Source organism: Xyrauchen texanus, chromosome 47, assembly GCF_025860055.1.
Source record: "Xyrauchen texanus isolate HMW12.3.18 chromosome 47, RBS_HiC_50CHRs, whole genome shotgun sequence".
NCBI lineage: Eukaryota > Metazoa > Chordata > Actinopteri > Cypriniformes > Catostomidae > Xyrauchen > Xyrauchen texanus.
Window position 1 is genome coordinate 14,062,877 of NC_068322.1, and position 18,597 is coordinate 14,081,473.

General features: G+C 38.5%; 1 protein-coding gene across 1 annotated transcript in view; it reads right to left on the reverse strand.

The window, feature by feature from the left end:
- Positions 1–18,597, reverse strand: part of sox5 (SRY-box transcription factor 5) — a 293,062-nt gene that overhangs the window by 221,991 nt on the left and 52,474 nt on the right. The window contains exon 4 of the mRNA XM_052120818.1: positions 15,165–15,235. The gene's annotated coding sequence lies outside the window, so the exon portion shown is untranslated. The remainder of the gene's footprint in view (positions 1–15,164; positions 15,236–18,597) is intronic.

The window sequence follows — 18,597 nt, forward strand, 5'->3', positions numbered from 1 at the left end:
AGTGAAGGATTCTAATGAGCCGGTTCATTTGAATCTACAGTGCAAAACACACGAGACCAGTGTAGTCTGATTCCCAAAGAAATTACTCTTATGAGCTGGTTCTTTTCAGTGAATCATAAACATACAGCATGACCAGTGTTGTGTGGTTACCAGATGAATAACTATTATGAGCTGGGTCATTTTACTGAATCAAAAACACGTATACATCAGTCAGATCACTTACTGAATTGATTTAGCTGACGTGCAATTTATTACTTTAGTCATGTCCATCTGGAAATTAAATAACAACTGTGTTATGTAATGTTGTACTTGAGGTTTTTGAGACTTCAATCAGGCAGTGCCATTACTGACTGGTTGTTCATATGACAAAGTGTAGTTAAAGATACATATGAGTTCTGTTGTAATCAGTGGAATTTTACAAAAGAATAAATCAATAAATAAAATACATAACCACATTTTTGGTTTGTTAAGAAATTGTATTTAATATAGTTAGGAAGCAGTAAATGAAATAAGAATTACATTTATTCACAAAAGTAATAAAATAATCGGTAAAGGAACTGTTAAGGTACCAGAATCATTCAATTGGTTATGATTCCAATACTCATGTTGACTTTAAATGCTTATAAGCGTAAGTCTTGCAAACACTCAAATCTTTCCAAAACTTTTGCATACAACCCCCAAAACCCATCATTGCAATTTTGGCCACATGTAGAGACACCTTCTATTACATATAATAGCACAGAGGATGTAGTCCTCACAAATGCATTTATTTCCAGTCACAACCAATCATATCGAGCTCATGTCAGCTGCATGTCCAACTGCACAACTGCCTCACGAGTGCCGGATAATAAACAGTTCGTAGTTGCTCGAAAACGACAGATCTACACACACAAACCCACACGAAGGAATCAGAAAGGAGTCAAATAACGCTATCAGATTCTCTCATCATATTCTGTGATTCTCTCCTCTCTAGAGACACCTTCAAATAGGGCCATCACAAATCCATAACCGTCTCCATCTCTATCACGACAAAACACAATCACAAACACACTCCTTCTCAAAATACCCTCATTCACAGTTTAGCACACTTCTCCACCAGGGGTATTGATAACTACCTCACAATAGAATACACAATGCATGCACAATGCACTATGACATCATAATTTGGACGCGACTGAAACTGTGCCATGTGACACTGAACCTGCTGGGTTCTCTCTTGTTCAGTTGTCCAGTAGAGCACCGCATTCTGTTGTGCAAAGGTAAAACACAGTAACAACACATTTTGTCAAAATTAAATTTTTGTCTGAAAGCTGGTCTCTTTGACCAGTGGTTCTCTTTCTTTGGACTCCAATGCCCCCACTGTGCAAGATAATATTTAAATGCCACCTCATTTAGACTAAAAGCGTTTCTCCACCACAGGGTTATTATAGTGTAACAGGTAAAGGCAGTAACCGGCTGAGCAGTAAACGTAACATTTAATAACATAAATTAACTTGAATAAACTTAAACACAAACACATAGACACAAACACAGTGGCCAAATGAGGCTCTCTCTCTCTAGCTCTCTCTCTCCAGCTGATTTGGGAACGGTTCGGCAAGGCACAGGTAGACCTATTCGCCTCCCGAGAGACCTTCCACTGCCCGCTCTGGTACTCCCGAATGGAAGCTCCCCTCGGGACAGACGCGCTGGCACACAGCTATCACACCCAGGCCGTGCCCGCCCCCTTGCGGGTTCGAGCACACTCAACGAGAAGTGTGGCATCCTTGTGGGCACTGTCCAAAGGCACCTCCTTAGCAGACATATAAAGAGTAGCGGGGTGGGCAACACCCAATACCTTTACGAGATTTTACAATCTCAGGGTTGAGTCGGTTTCATCCTGTGTATTCTCAGGTCCGAGCCGGTAGAACTCGGTAACACGGTAACAACTGACCAGGTGTACCGCTTGCACCTAGCGCCCTTTCCCTCCACTGAGGTAATATCGTGCTCTCTTATCCCAGGAGATCCCACCCTTCTCGGCTCCCTGGATGACTCCTCCCTAGCCCTCTGGTCCGCGAATTCAGCGGAGGAATTCCGGAATTAAAATTGGACTCCTAGTGTCGCTTCTTCAACACAACGTCGAAGTGAGCGACAGACGGGGAACATCTAGGTTACTGTTTTAACCTCCGTTCCCTGATGGAGGTAATGAGACATTGTGTCCTCCCGGCCACGTTGCTGAACCGAGCCACTGTTACGGCCGAATCTCAATGTTGGCTCCACAGGCAAAATCCTGAATGAACAGACACATTTTCCTCCCTTTAGACCCGTATGTCCGGGGGCAGGACATGCAAATTCTGTCTGCCAATTTTTCATTGGCCTTTTCTTAAGTTCAGAGATATGCGAGGCTCTCAAGAGAGACCCCTAGTGTCGCTTCTTCGACACAACGTCTCGTTCCCTCCATCAGGGAACGGAGGTCACAACAGTAATCTAGACAGTTTCAATTGTCTTAAAATACATGAACATGGTTAATTTAATTATTTCCACAGTTTGAGGAACAATGTCTTCTTCAAAAGTGACGACAGCAAATTAGTTGCTGAGTTACACTAAAAATATATTTTATTAGAGGTAGACCGATATATCGGCTTTACTAATTAATCAGTGCCAATGGTTGCTTTTTTGAACTATCAGTTAATGGCAAAAATCTATGTCGATAGTTGCCAATAGTGAATGTAGGTTATAAAAAGCTTAATTTGGTAAATATTTAATAATGAGGATTGCTACAAAACCAAGTCTCTGTCATTTCAAAATGAGTAAGTGTATTCCCGACTTGTTTATTGTTAAAAGTCCAGCGTTATGTACCAAATCTTCAAAAAACAATTCTGGTTATTATTGGAATTTTGGTTACACAAACTGCTGGGAGCTTCAATATAAATATCCGATAAATCAATTATCTGCCTATTCCACCACTTACGTTATCGCACCGGCAAAATGTACTATCGGTTGACCTTTATATTTTATGTTATATATTTAGATTTTTAGCTGTATTTTTATTCAATTAGATTATAAATATAAGTTATTTTAAATAATACTTAGCTTTGACTCTCATTCACAGTGGAACAGCATTTTCTAGGGATGCACCGATACCACTTTTTCTCTTCTGATCCGATTCCGATATCGGAAATCTCAGTATCGGCTGATACGATACCGATCCGATACCAGTAGTGTTGTTTTTTTTGGCATAATCAGTTTAGAATATCTTTACATTATTTTGTTGAACTAACTGGGTCTGCTCTTTAATATGTAAAGGAACACAAACCTCTAACTACACATTATTTAATAAAATGTAAAGATTATTAAAAAACACTTTATTATTAACTAGTATACTGGATAATGTAGAAGCAAAATTAACAGTAATTCCAGTATAAGTCATCAGGACAAGAAACTGTTTTTTTTTTGTATCTGGACTTTAAAGGATTCAGATCTATTTTTTGTTCAATTTAGTTGTAAGATATCAGCTCACTTTTCATTCACACAGTTATTTTTTGGAACCCATTCAACTTAAATATTATAATTTGTAAATAAATGATAATAATAATAATAATACTATATTATGTTAGGAATATATAGTAATATATCTCAATCGTGCACCTTTAACTTTTAATCCCTCACACTTTTATTTTGACATTCTGAACTCTCCAGGAAGTCCTGTAAGTGTGTCTCTTTTTAGGCAAGTTCACAGTAGTTTAATTTGCATCTTATTCAAATTCTGGTAAAATGCACCTCCAGTGCCTTTCTAAATGCATATTATAAGTGAACCGAACTATTGAGCATCTAAATCTGATATGTTGTTCGCGAGTAGCGCTCAAATATTGCGCACCGCATGAAGGCTAAAAATAGCTGTGAGTGTGTGTGTGGATGAGAAGAATAAAAGAAGCTAAATCAATGTATATTCAACCGAAAATGTATTAGCATGGACATGGCCTTGTTCTATATTAATTGAACTGTCCGAAATGATATGAATGCATGCATAAATAACTACAATTACATTGATACAATGATTTAAAGTATCAGTACAATTTAGTAAGTAAAAGAATCGCAATATATGATTGAATCAGCACAATCTTATCCTCTATACAGAGGAGGCTGTGTTGCTGGCAAGGTTGCTGGACAATGTGCATTCTCTCTTCTCAGGGTGTGTGTGTTCTCTAGTGAGCGGATTCAGTAGGTGCCGAGCAGGGGGGCGGAACCAGGAGGACCATCAAACAGTCCATCCACAGTGGAGCTCATTACAGCTCATACCATTCTCACATCTTACATGGGCCAAATCATTCCTGAAACCTCTGTTACCATATTCACGTCTCACATACACACACACACACACACACACACACACAAGCAAACACTTTTAAAAAAGACACGTCAGAAGTAAACAAAGCCTGTGCCTGAGCACTAATTAAATAGATGAGCTACATTAACATAACCTGAATGCCCTGGCCAATTCCACCCCCTGTGTTCCATCCTAACACACACACAAATAAACACACATACACACACCCTTAATTTTTTTTTGTTATGATCCGACCAGCGAGCGCCAATTGTTGGCCGGTGTAATTACCATTAGACAACGGCGGCTGGCTCTTTGATATGGTAATGAAGCTAAAGGCCCCCCACCCTCTCTCCTCCTCCTGACACACACTCTACTCATGTCTGACAATCTACCGAACATGAATTTCAAACAGCCTCCTCAGCACCTGACACACAGGGCTGCGCCAATGACCCACAATGCACTGGAGTACGGGGGCCACCGCAGGGAGGTGAGTGGAGGACAGTGCAGGCGAGTGTCGAGGTGGCATTTTAGAGCAAGGAGGAGGGGATGAAAACATGTTAAAATGACAGGTTTACAGCTTCTGGATTGGATAGGTCGCGTAGAAGAACTACATGGGTCAAAACTATGTTGTCAAATTCAGGGCCTTCTTTCCCCCTCTTAAAAACACCACCCTCCCAAGTGATGGTGGTATTTTTGGGTAAATTGCATGTCACTTATCATACATTTCATGACACTGTGATCTTGTATTTGACTTTACAGAAAGTGAACGCCCCTCTCCCTCCAGTCATGATGCCACTGATTTGAAATGACTGGCCATTTCATTAAAGGATGTAATAACAACAAATTTGACTTCTAAAACAGCATTATTATTCCAGTTTTAACCTTCTATATGCAAAATAAAGGATTAGGGTTCAAGAATTCTTTCATTCTAAACACAAAAAATTATATATATAAAAAACAGAAAATGTGTTTTGATTACTCCTGCCTGGTCCTAAACAAAACTTTATTTGAAATGAAAATAGAGAAATAATCCAAGGCATTACTTCTGGGACAAATGTAAAAAAAAAAAAAAAAAAAAAAAAGACTAAAACCCAACCACCTTTCTGGAATTTTACTTAGATACAGAATGAGGTCCTTCTAGCAAGTAGTGCTCCAAAATGTACACTTTTAAAATGTAAATTGTGTTGAAAATTGCTAAGGTGTTGCTGTAGCTGTTCCATAAATAATGCACTATGCACCAATACTATACACTATGCCCTCGACCATCTAGTGTATGCATTTTCAAAGGGTAGTATCATCCCAAATGGAACACTATATTTTTATTATTACACAGAGGCACTCGCTGGAGTTCAGCTGACAGAAGTGACGTTTCAAAGGCACACGATGTGTTGCTGTTAGTTTTAGTACATACGCCCAACTCAGTTCAACACTTGTACCTCAAATAATATATAATAATCTGGTCCTTACAAATTAACAAGTCTTACAATTTGATGCATTATTCATGTCTGTAGCATAAAATGGTTATACGCCAAAACAAGTAACGTGTCGAAGTTTAATACTTGGGGTTAGAGTTTTGGAACAAGCACCTTACTCGAAACATGAGCAAAAGTAGTACTACAGTAATAGTAAAAGTTTAGCAGCATGCACCACAGTAACAGTCTTATGTCAAAAACTTTATTTTTTTTTTAGCTCTCATTGCACAAAACAGCCCTTACACACAGATAGACAATCAAACAGACACACACACATGCACAAACAAACACACATGCACAAGGCAGAGGGAAGCAGGGCGGATCAGAGGGGAGTCCAGATGGACGGAGAGCGCCTCAGTGTCCCCACACCCTCACGTGTCATATGTTGTCCCATCTGTACCATCACGGCAAGCCCCCCACACACACACACGTATACAAGCACATGAATTCCATATCTCTCACCCTATGTCTCCAGTAACACAAACCAGCTCAAACCCAAACAAGATATATAGTGTGTGCACATTATAATTGCTAAAAAGTTATGATTAAGGGTTATGATAGTCAAGCAATTTGCGTCATCCCCTTTAAAGCACCACCACTACAGACATCCACATTCAAACAGACGTCTTTGACTATTGTCTTGTGACTTGTGCTCGAAAAAATGCGTTATCAAGATAAAATAGCTAATCTTCAAAAATGCGTGACTAGACCCCCTTTGTACTCCATCTCTCTCTGATGCGTGTGCGGACAGTAAGCTCTGGCTCTTAGGGACCTTTAGAGAGGATATCACCTCTGCCCTTCACTTTCAGCTCTCTGCCTATTTAACACTCCGCTGGAGCTCTCCACGCCACAGTGCTCTATTAAATATGCTCTTTGATATGGGAACACACTCTGCAAATGTACGCAGCACTACTTCATTTTCAGCAAAACAATTGTTGATGAAAGCTCTCAATACGTTTGGTTTCAGTGGCTCAGGAGCAAAAATTAAGAGAGTCATCGACCAAAACAACTATACTGAAACAAACGTTATGAGAAACAATGCACCCATGTAATTAACAGTGATACGAGGAAAGATTAGAAGCCTGAAAACCTTCTGAGGTGCATTAGAGACACCCATAGGAAAGCAAAAACACAAATGAGGTCTCGTTAGTATCTCGCTAGGTTTCTCCTTGCCATCAATGGGAGTAAATAGAAAGCAAATGGAGACATTTGCATCTATCCTGCATTCTCCTGAGAAAAAGATCCTAGAAATGTCAAATGTGCCTCCTCGGAGATTCAAAAAACTGTGCTAAGATTATCTTGACTGCTATCCACGTTCATTTTATAGCAACTGTGCGTATTTGTGCTTTACGTCAACAATTGTACTTTTATTTTTATTCTCAGGAATTTATGGAGAAACATTTAAGACAATGTTGATACATAACCAACAATTCAATAAAGCCTAATGAGTCATGATAACAATATCCCTGAGCAATAACATTTCTATGCACAGTTGCACTGGTTTCTAAATGTAATGTGGTTAAATATTGTATATCACTTAACATGTGTTGACATGTACTCCCACCATAAAACAGAAACTCTTTTGACTATTTCTGCCCACATTTAATTTAGGATAAAACATTTAAACATTCAGCTACATGCAGCTACTCTATACATCTGTGTTTTTGAACATGCATGGCATCAACACAGGAGTTCTGATTGCATTGCTGCAAACACAAAGCCAGCGAGATGAAAGGAAAACAAGATTACGGGGGAGAATTCCAGGAGGCACTCAGGAGTTTTATCCTAAATGATCAGCAAGCATGTAACAATACCTCCCACTAATAAAAGTGTTTTGTTGGTTTTAATCCACCTAATTGGCCGGGGTTCAGAATTACCGGCGAAAGCGGAGAATAATGCTTTTACCTGTTCTCCTCCTCTCCTCCTGTTCATCTCCTGGAGAATAACACCCAGAGGAACAAACAGTATACTTTAACCCACAAGAGCAAAATCGTCCCAGAGGGGCAAGAGAATGAGAAACAGACAGAGAGAAAGGGAGAGATTTTCTCTCACCTCAAATGAATAGAACAGGTGATGTTTATGTATGATTCTCATTATTTAAAGCTGTTGCATTGATGGAGATCACATTGAACGCTCAGTCTGATTTGTAGTGAGAAGGCGCATGCGGTTGAAAAACAATTGATTTGAGGAATGAGGAGGGTTTATGGAGTCTGATCCTAATGCAATCTACTCATTGTTGATTCGAAAATCTTTGTACTGAACTCTAACAGCAGGTTAAGCTGCATTAAAGGTTTTCATTACATTGTTTATAAAAGATGATCACACTTTCTGGACCAATGAACTTCCATGATGTTTCCACAACCTTTTTAGTCATTTGTGATTACTGGATGATAGGGATGGGCAGCACTGCTCATTTTCTTTTATGATCTGATACCAATTACTGTAAAGGCCAAAATTGCTGGCCTCAACCCTAATACTGATACCTCTGATACTTCTGAGGATAAAGTGGGTCATTTAAATATTATATTAGGAGGATTTTTTTTAACATATACACACTTTAAAGGAACATTACTTGACTCCAGTTTTCTAATTGATTTATTAACAACAACTACAAAATGTTATCAAAGTTTCAACAACTTTTAATCTAAGGGGGTATTTACACTTGGTCTCTTCATGCATTTTTACTGATCGGATTGCAATCTGATTAAATTAGCACATTTCAGTTATACTTGGCCACATCAACTCTCACACTATATGATAATAAAATTTTATATGATTATTCTAATGCCGCAAATTTAAAAGATGTGGTTATTTGATTCCAAGTGACTTTGGCTTGCAAATGTGTATCAGTGTGTGTACGCATTGTATTTTTTTCCTCAGGGCATCTTGTAGGTAAAATATGTCCACGGGTGTCAGCTGTTTGGTTTCAGTATCGTCAGTGATCTGCATCAAATAAATGAAGAAAACATTTCTATCTCTCCTACAACGTGCATCCATTTCTTAATTTGGTGTTCTTTATTGCGTGATGTGAGCCCTGTGCAAATACTCAATAACAGCTTTTATGTTTTGCATTTCCCTATACTGACTAATCGCTGTTTCTGCTGAGTAAAAGTTATATTTGTGGCTTAAACAGCCAGATGAATGGAATGTCTCAAACCATATCTGGAGTGATTGAATCAAAATCTGTCTAAAATCTGTCATAAAAGGCATTTCCACTTGGTATTTTTATGATAGGATAGCGATCTGATCACCAAAAACGGATGAAGTGAACAAGCCTAAATACCCCAACAAAAGCGGATGAAGTGAAAAAGTTTACATACCCCACACACAATTCACACAACCTATTTATATTATCACATTTAGATTTGGCATTAATTAGTTTTTTGTATATGTCTGCTAGTGTCTTTCTGCATTTCTGTACGTTAAGATGAGTGGAAGAAGAAATAGTTTGAAGCTTCAAATCGATATACAAATTAATCATTCTGAAATATTTCAGAATCACTTGGACCAGCTTATTGAAAAGAACCGACTTAAAGATCGATTCACTTACAAATTGTTTATCATTATGGCTTGCAAACAACATTTACCAAGCTCTAAAACACAAGAGCAATATCTTGCCAATAAAATATTTTAGAACAGGGCCAAATGTAAACAATGTATATTCACTATAGATATTTCCATGACTTTTAAGACTTTTGGAAAACAGAACTTAAAAATATGATATTTACAAGATTTCCAAAGACTGTGGGAAGACCTTTCATAACAGTATGTACCGAGTGGTCGCTAGGCCGCTGCAAGGGTACTTTAGATGTTGGTGAACTGGCCTACGTCAAAAGAGCCAACCCTAAAGTTTATATAATATTCTGGCCCCTAGATATGGCTCAGGTCCATCCCTTACATCAATGTGATTTTTTCACCCTTTTATTGCATGTATAATTGCTTAGAAATGTCATAGCACCCCTTCTCCCAAGCAAGCCACATGATTTGTGCAATGAAATCTAAATATTAAGCCCATTTTCAATACTGAAATCTTCTTACTAAACTCCCAAACATTTAATGAACATTAACAACAGATTGTGGTGCATTCAAATTTTGTGTTACATTGTTCATAATCATCACTGTAGAAATAAAAGGAGACTTGTTATAGATGTATGACTGAGCATTGATTTGGCGTATTCAAATACAAGATAACTGAAGAGCTCAGGTCATTGAAAAATCTCTCGCTTGGACTATTCCTCCATTTCTCCAGAGGCCTCTCTTGTCCTCTTCTACCCTGTTCTAACACTCACTGAACTGAAGCAATTACAAGCCCTAACAGCAAGCCCACATCATATGGAATTGGACTGTATGTAGACGAGCTATTGGGTGTTTATATGGAAATGCGATTGCTGTGTTGATTAGGGAGCTCCGTCCCTGCCCATTCCCTTCATTGCAGCACCTCGCAGGGGACAAGGCAACCTACAAGACATGCAAATGCATCAATGTATTTCACTCAAGAGCTTCGGTTTTCATAATGAGCACGTCTTTATGTGGCCACTGCTTTTTTCACACTATGAGCACTAATGACTACGTATACATTCAAAGGCATGTTTGCCACAATTAGCCCACAGAGTGACGGTGGTCACTCGGGTGAGGGGGTTCAGGTACTGAGGTGAGCCAGAGTGGGGCAGGTCTACTGGGAGGGAGAGATGGGGAATGTGGTGGCACTGGGCAGATTGAGAGAGTTGCACAGGAGGGAATTTGTGAGAGGAATGTGGGACAATCTGTCGCCGGATGACAGATGATGTGTTTTGCTGAATAGCGCACTGAGAGAGAATACACTAATATTCAGCATTATCTCTCCAGAAATGCCAAAACATGACAGAGAATGGCTCATCCCAGGCATGTATGGGTGATGCCAAAGTCACTTTCAGTGTAAAAAGTCACCTCCAGGCAGCAATTTCACAGATACTTGAAGAGGAAAAATCTACAAAACTGTTGGTCAAGTTTACATTTGCATAACATATTTCTAATCAGCAATAAAATCTGACAACAGTTGCATCTTACGATATATATATATCAGATGTTACTAATCAAACACAGAAGAACTCATCATGAACACATAATATATTTAATTTTGGGGGCATTTTTGTAACTTTTGTTTGAATTTTTACTTCAATCCCCCGCACGTTTCTGACTATGTACAGTATATCTGTTTATCTGTACAAAGCCCTAGCTCCATTCCTCAAGCGTTCCTTACAATACCGAACATAATTGGCTTCCATTTCTCAGCATGTATTTACATTTGGGACTGCGACAGAGTAAACAGGTGCATTGTTTGTGGGTATTAGAGGCCTGACATTTGGTACACATACAAACACAGAGTTGTACATCTCCTCTACTCAAACACTGCCTCAGCCATGTCCTCCATCATGGCACTATTTGTTTACAGAGGAAGTAAATTTTTCCTGTAGCCATCAGCCTGTGGAGAAACCCTAGTGTTTGGAGTGTGTGCAGGTGTGGCCTAAGAGTTAAGTTGACATACACACACAAACAGACACATACAATCACATTTAAATGTTAGTTACTCAGACAGTGGCTTTTGGGTTAAACACACATACAAAAACATGCTCAGCTGTGTTTTCCAAAAAAGGAAAGGAGGACATTGTTTCATAAGTGTGGGTCAAAGAGGTCACAACATCTAAAACAACTTTACAGCCCTACAACTTCCCGAAGCACTACATGATTTCCTGTCTGTGTGGGCTAACCGCAGGCGGAACTTCTTTAGAAGCACACAGAGAGGAAGACAGGTCAGAGGTTGCACAAGCATACTTGTCTGTGCCCTATACACAGCGTGTGATCTAAATACTTGAAAATGTCAGTAAGAAACTATATTTCACTGTTTAAAATACACAAAGGAAGCTATAGTAATAAAACGGTAAACCTATGTGAGAAGGCTGGTGACCTTTTGGTGAAGCCGGAGGCATTGTTCAATCCACATATGTATAACCTTAGCAATAAAGGCTCAAAGTGATGAGTCACGAGAAATAAAAATGTCCTTGATCTTTGAGATAAAAGAGTTGAATGAATAAAAACGTACTATAACATATAGAACTGAAAATGTCCACTGTAGTCCAAAAAGATAATCTGTTCAAACTAAGCTAACAAACAGCTTGTTCTATAGTTCTATCGGGAAGACACGCAGGCTTGAGTGAAGTTTGAGATGCCATTTATTTGATCGATGTAAAGCGGGAAGTAATGTCTTTCTCTTTGGGGTAGGCCCCGTCCGGCAGTCCGAGGGAGTTGTACCCAGAACCGTCATGTCCTGCCGGAGATAGGAGGCAGGGGCGAGGAGCCTACCCCCTTATGGGACAGGGCTCAACTGGTGGTGGCGGGGTGGTGTAGGTTGCAGTAATAGCACACCGAAACATCAATGTGATAGATTGTGAGCGGACTTATAAAGCAATGGTTTACGTGCGATTGGCTAGGAATTACCCAGCTAATGATGTGATGATGTACACCTGCTGGTCTTCCGCTAGAACTACGCTCCGCTTCCATTTTTGTAACTTCAGATGGATAAATATATTTGAAAACATGAGCAAATGACAGCCTGCACCTACACATCAATTACCTGGCCCACCCAGTCACAATGTAGTGATAAGGAAGATATATGATAGATACTATTAGTCTTAATACCAAAATAACTAATATGAGTACATAATAATATCATTCTAAAAGATCTAATCATTAGAAACAAATTACATACTTTTAACAATAATTTCAGTTTGATGTTCAAAGTTTTTGTGATATCTTTATAGGACTAAGTCACAATGTAATGCAGACTTTGCAAAGAGGCTTATTCATATAGAAGGATGGGACTGTTTAAGAAAACTGCTGTATATTGGACTCAACTGCAAACTGCCTGTGAGTAAATTCTGTTTCATATTTCACATTCAGTGAAGACATTTACTTGAGGTCTGCTACCTGGCCAGAGCCCTAGGGGACCCAACAGACTATCTGGTTTCAGGCCGGGTTTGGGCCTAAAATAATAATAATAATAAGAACTTTGTATTGCAGCATTTCTCATATTATTGATATGATGGTATATAATCTCTTTCAAGTTTCAAGTGTGTCACATACATAACCATACACAGTACGACATGAAGTGAAATTCTTGATACGACTTTTCTCCCCACAGTTTACGATCAAAATTATATATACATCTATACTGTATATAAATAAGGAGTAGAAATAGAATTAAAACCACAATTTAAAACAATTGTTTAAAAATGCCCAATGCCCAATGCCAATGTTTCCCTGACCCGCAACAAAGAGAAGAGTCCATTATAAGGATGGTTGAGGTCTTTCATGATCTTCCTGGCTTTGGTCCAGCATCGTTTGCTGTAGATGGACTGCAGGTCAGGGAGTTTGATGTGGGTGATGTGCTCAGCTCTTTGTTGAGCCAGTCTGTCCTGTTTTGTGCAGTTTCCAAACCAGGCTGTGATGTTTCCTGCCAGGATGCTCTCAATGGTGCAGGTGTAAAAGTTTTTTAGCACCATAGAGGGCAGTTTAAAGTCCTTTAGGCACCTAAGGTGGTAAAGATGCTGACAGCGTTCTTCACTACGGTGTTAATGTGACAGGACCATGACAGATCATGTGAGATGTTTATACTACGGTAACGGAAATGGTCCACTCTCTCCACTGTGGCCCCATTGATCATAATGGGGCGGTAGTTCCTCACCTGCTTTGTACTGAAGTCCACTATCAGCTCCTTTGTCTTGCTGTCATTCAAAAGGAGGTTGTCTTTTGCTGTATTCCTATATACACTCATAACCACTTTATTAGGTACACCTGTACACCTACATATTCATGTGATTATCTAATCAGCCAATCGTCTGGCAGCATTGCAATGCATACATCATGCAGATAGAGATCAGAAGCTTTAGTTAAAGTTTACATCAAATATCAAATGGGGCAAAATGTGATCTCAGCTATTTCCACTGTGGCTTGATTTTTGGTGCCAGATGGGCTGCATTTAGTATTTATTTAACTGTAATATATATATATATATATATATATATATATTTATTTAACGTAACTTGCTCTCACTCACAGACACTCGCATACAGACCAGTTACTGTAGCGGCTGTTCACACCAAACTTGTTTTTGTGTGCGTCTGAGCTGTTTATGAATTGTTTTTCTCTGTAAACACACGCTGATTGTTCGGGTTGCATGTGGACTTTGTGTGTTTGTTACACTATTACACATGATTCTAGATTGTTCTTCATGATCAGGTTGGGTCACATGGTCTCGGGTATGGACTCAGGTCAACTTAATGCTTGTTCAGACCACAAAAGAGACATCAAAATTGTCTTAAAGGCACAGCAGCTAAAAACAGCCCGTTTATTTATGAGGATCAGAGAGAAATTGACTCTTTTTGTTATGAATAAACTAGACTAACATTATAAGAGGACTTGTATTATAATGTAAAATGTATGATAATATAATGTGTGATATGATCCCTTTAAAGAGAGACACACACACACATATTCACAACCGGAATGTCATTCTGAGAGCTTCAAGCTTGGCTATCTTTCCTGGACAGTGTCAACAGCAAACCCATATGCCATTTAATATTAAGGTCTGCGAAGCATGCACTTGAGTGTATTTGACAGAAAGAAAAAAATAACAACAATCTGATTTTTGGAGTGTGGCTCTTTCCAGTTGACCGCATCGGCAGCTGAGTAGCTCTGCAGTGACCCGTGTGTGTGTGTGTGTGTGTGTTTATGGGCAGAATACAGGCTGCCCTTAGAAAGATGGTCATTGGGCAACTCTTATCTGCCCTGCATTGTTGCTGCAAACACACAAAGCACACAGTCTGTGCCTCCAGCTGGCCCCGTGCCCCCTCCCAATGGCTCTGTCCTATCTCTTTCTACTCCTTTTACTCTCTTTTTGCTCTTATAACTGTGACTCTGCTCACTGTCATTACCCCACCTCCCTCTTCAGGTCTGTATTCTTCAGTCCCCATGGTAAATAAAGCCATCCAATGCTATTCTCTCACTCTCTTTCTCTCTTTCTCTCTCCCAAAGGTGAATGAAAGTCTGAACTGGGCATTCAATTGTCTCTTAGGGCACTACAATTGGCTGATAGCTGTTCTGCCAGGCTGGGATGGGGCGCACCATTGGCTGACTGTTATGTGTAGCCATGGAAACTACTAGCCCATGATAACCATGATTAGAGGTATCATGATGACAACAATACAGCACAGAGCAATAATGTGTCTTTGATGAGCATGTCGCAGCCATTGTGAAGCAGTAATTGATTTGTTTACCAAGGCAACAGACTTTACTTATGTTGGGGTGTCCTTGTACAAAATGGGGGTAGGAAAGAGTAAAAATAGTAAACTGACCTAAAAAGGATGTGAAAGAGATGAGTGCTGCACGTCTTCAAACCACAAACCCATCGGTGAGCAGCTGAACCCTGGGAATGAGAAAAAAAGAGGGAAAGAGATGAAGTATGAAAATTCTGTCATCATTTACTCATCCCTCATGTCTTTTGAAACACATATTGACTTTCTTCTGTGGAACATAAAAGGAGACATTAGGCATAATGTCCAAGTTGTTCATTTCCATACAATGAAAGTAAACGGTGACCACGACTGTCTTCATTGATTTCAGTGAATAACGAAAGGTAAAAAAGTAAAAAATGTTCAAAATTACATGAGGGTGAATAAATGATAACATTTTTGGGTGACCTATCCCTTTAAATTTCTTAGATATTGAACAGCTGTCCACAAACCTGTCCAGACAGACCCATAGAGACCTTTCCAACAGGTTGAGAGGGAACTGTGTGTGTGTGTGTGTGTGTGTGTGTGTGTGTGTGTGTGTGTGTGTGTGTGTGTGTGTGTGTGTGTTGTTTTATTATAATTTTTTGGGGGGGAGGGAGGTTGAGTGTATGTGTTTGTTTTCACCTGCATGTTAAGAGCTCTGTTCTAATGTTTATGTTAATAAACTCTTATGGCTACTTGTCTGCCGGCGCTGCAGATCAAGCTTAATAGAAAGTAAATGTGTTTGCAGAGAAAGGGGAAGAGTCATTTGAAATGGGACTTATGTATTCCTTATTGGGCTGAGTGTGTGTTTGTTACCACCAGTGTTGGGTAAGTTACTCTAAAAAAGTAATTAATAACTAACTACTAATTACATCTTCTACAGTGCAATTAGATTACTTTACTAATTACTCTGTCTGAAAAGTAATTGCATTACTTTGTATCAACCTTGACCAGATGAAAAATATAAGGGTAGACATGACATTTTTATTTTAATTCTTTCAAATAAATCATATAAAATCAAATAAATTATTCAAAGAATTTAAGGGGACTGCATTAGATTAGAAAACATACATTTTAACATTAGATTTAATACTGAAGATACTGAAAAATTAAGAATAATGCCTTACTGTACTTTTTTCAATGAAAAAGTAATTTAATTACAGTAATTAATGATTTAGTAATGTATTAAACCTAACACTGTTTGCCAAAGGGTCAAGCAGGGCTGGGTGACCCACTTATAACCCTCTCATCAAGAAGCAGTCTCGCACATACACACACGACTTGTAACCCCTACACACAAAATGTATGTTTTTCAGACTGAATATTTCTATGACTTAATGGCCTTTGCAAAGGCAAGAAACACTATGATTTAGCATTTCATGTTTTTAAAAAAATACTCCATTTGTGTTACAGATATGAATGATTAAATAATAAAAAAAAAAACTCAAACAGGCTTGTTGAGAAAATGTGTGAATGAAATCAGACTAGGTTCACACTACACTTTGCACTCTATTCACTGCCATACAAATGCATCCGAAAGCAGGAGACCTGAAATGCAAACTCGTGCAAGAACATTTTTCATTCCATTGTGCACAAAAAAAGTCACATTTGGTGAACTCTGACCTGCAAATTTGCATAACGACATGTAACCAACAGAAGAACATATTTTTCAAAGATGCAAGATTGATTGTTGCAGTAAGACAGTACAGACAGTTTATTTTAACATTTTGAATATATTAATATGTGTCTAGCTTGTTTTAGTGCAAGGATGCATTCAATGTGAAAATAATCAATAAGTGTCAGAAATAAACTAACATTAAGGGGTAACATTTTTCCTGTGTCATCCATTTTTGTCAAATGCTTAAATTTAATTGATATATTCATTCAAATTCTCAAGATTGAGAATTCTTACACTGAGAATTAAATCAACGTTATTTCTTATGTTTTGCCATAATATGTATAACCAGGATTATAATAGAATTTTAGGAACTAAATTAGATGTTTTAAATAAAACTAAATAATTTATAACGGGACCATTTTTGTCCCCAGATTTTTAATTTCAGGTGCATTTTTGGTGGCATTTGTGCCCTTAGCCCCCCTAAATTTCTGAACCAGGTATCAAATGAAATATGAAAGTATGGTACTTTTATATCTACTATGGCTATGATTACTAGCATACTATGGCATTGTACATGTTTAAAAAAAAATATATATATATATATATTTTTTTTTTTTTGAATCTGGGCAAACCATCTCTCTCTCTCTCTCTCTCTCTCTCTCTCTCTGTAATTTAAACTTCACACCAACACACATGTTGGTCTACCTATCATTATGAGGACTTTCCATAGACATAATGATTTTTATACTCTACAAACTATAGTTTCTATCCCCTAAACCTAACACAACCCTTAAACCTAAACCTCACAGAAAACTTTCTGCATTTTTACATTTTCAATAAAACATTGTTTAATATGTTTTTTAAGCTATTTAAATTATGGGACACTAGAATTGTCCTCATAAACCCCATTTATAGCATACTACCCTTCTAATTACCAGTTTGTAACCTTAAAGATGTCCTCGTAAACCACACAAACATGCCCACACACACACACACACACACAAATGTTGGTGTAGCTATAATTATGAGGACTCTCCATAGACATAATGATTTTTATACTGCACAAACTATAGATTCTATCCCCTAACATTCTGCATTTTTAGATTTTCAATTAAACATAATTTAGCATTTTTTTAAGCGATTTGAATTACAGAGACACTAGAAATGTCCTCATAAACCACATTTATAGCATAATACCCTTGTAATTACCAGTTTGTAACCTACAAAATTTCCTTGTAAACCACTTAAACACAAACACATACATACTCTAAACTATTACAAACACACACTCTCAAACAAAGGAAACATACACCAAGCAGACAAAGTGCACAAAGTCTCAACCAGTAAGACAGGGCTCCATTCACTCCTGTTTAAAAAGGTCACCATTTTCTCTGGCTAAGTGCCCTGTGTCTATTGATAATTTTATGCATAAACAAATGGCAAATTTGTGCCACATAAATATGTATTAGCAATTAATAATGTCCCACGTCTGTGCCGATGCCAGGTGCATGCGAAATCAGTGAGGGCACTCTGCAGAGCTGGTCCCTTTGTTTTCCCACTGCTCTCTCAGGGCTGCCACAATAGGCGCACAATAGATGCACAATGGGCACCCGTAACAGGGCATCATGCCCCTGAGACAACGCCAGGCTCCCTGAATGAGCCACCATCACCTGGGCAGAGTGGAAACAATGCCGGCATCACCAGACATGCATGGGGTATTATTGAATTAGCAGCCATGTTGTGATTAAGGGTTTAGACTTAGAGGGACATTTAGTGCTTTAGGTTTTTAAATAATTATAAATTTGATGACAGAGGGAGCCATGGATGCTGGATGTAGCAGTGAGTGTGTGTAGTAGTGTGCTGACGTAAATGGCTGATAGATTGAATTTAAAATCA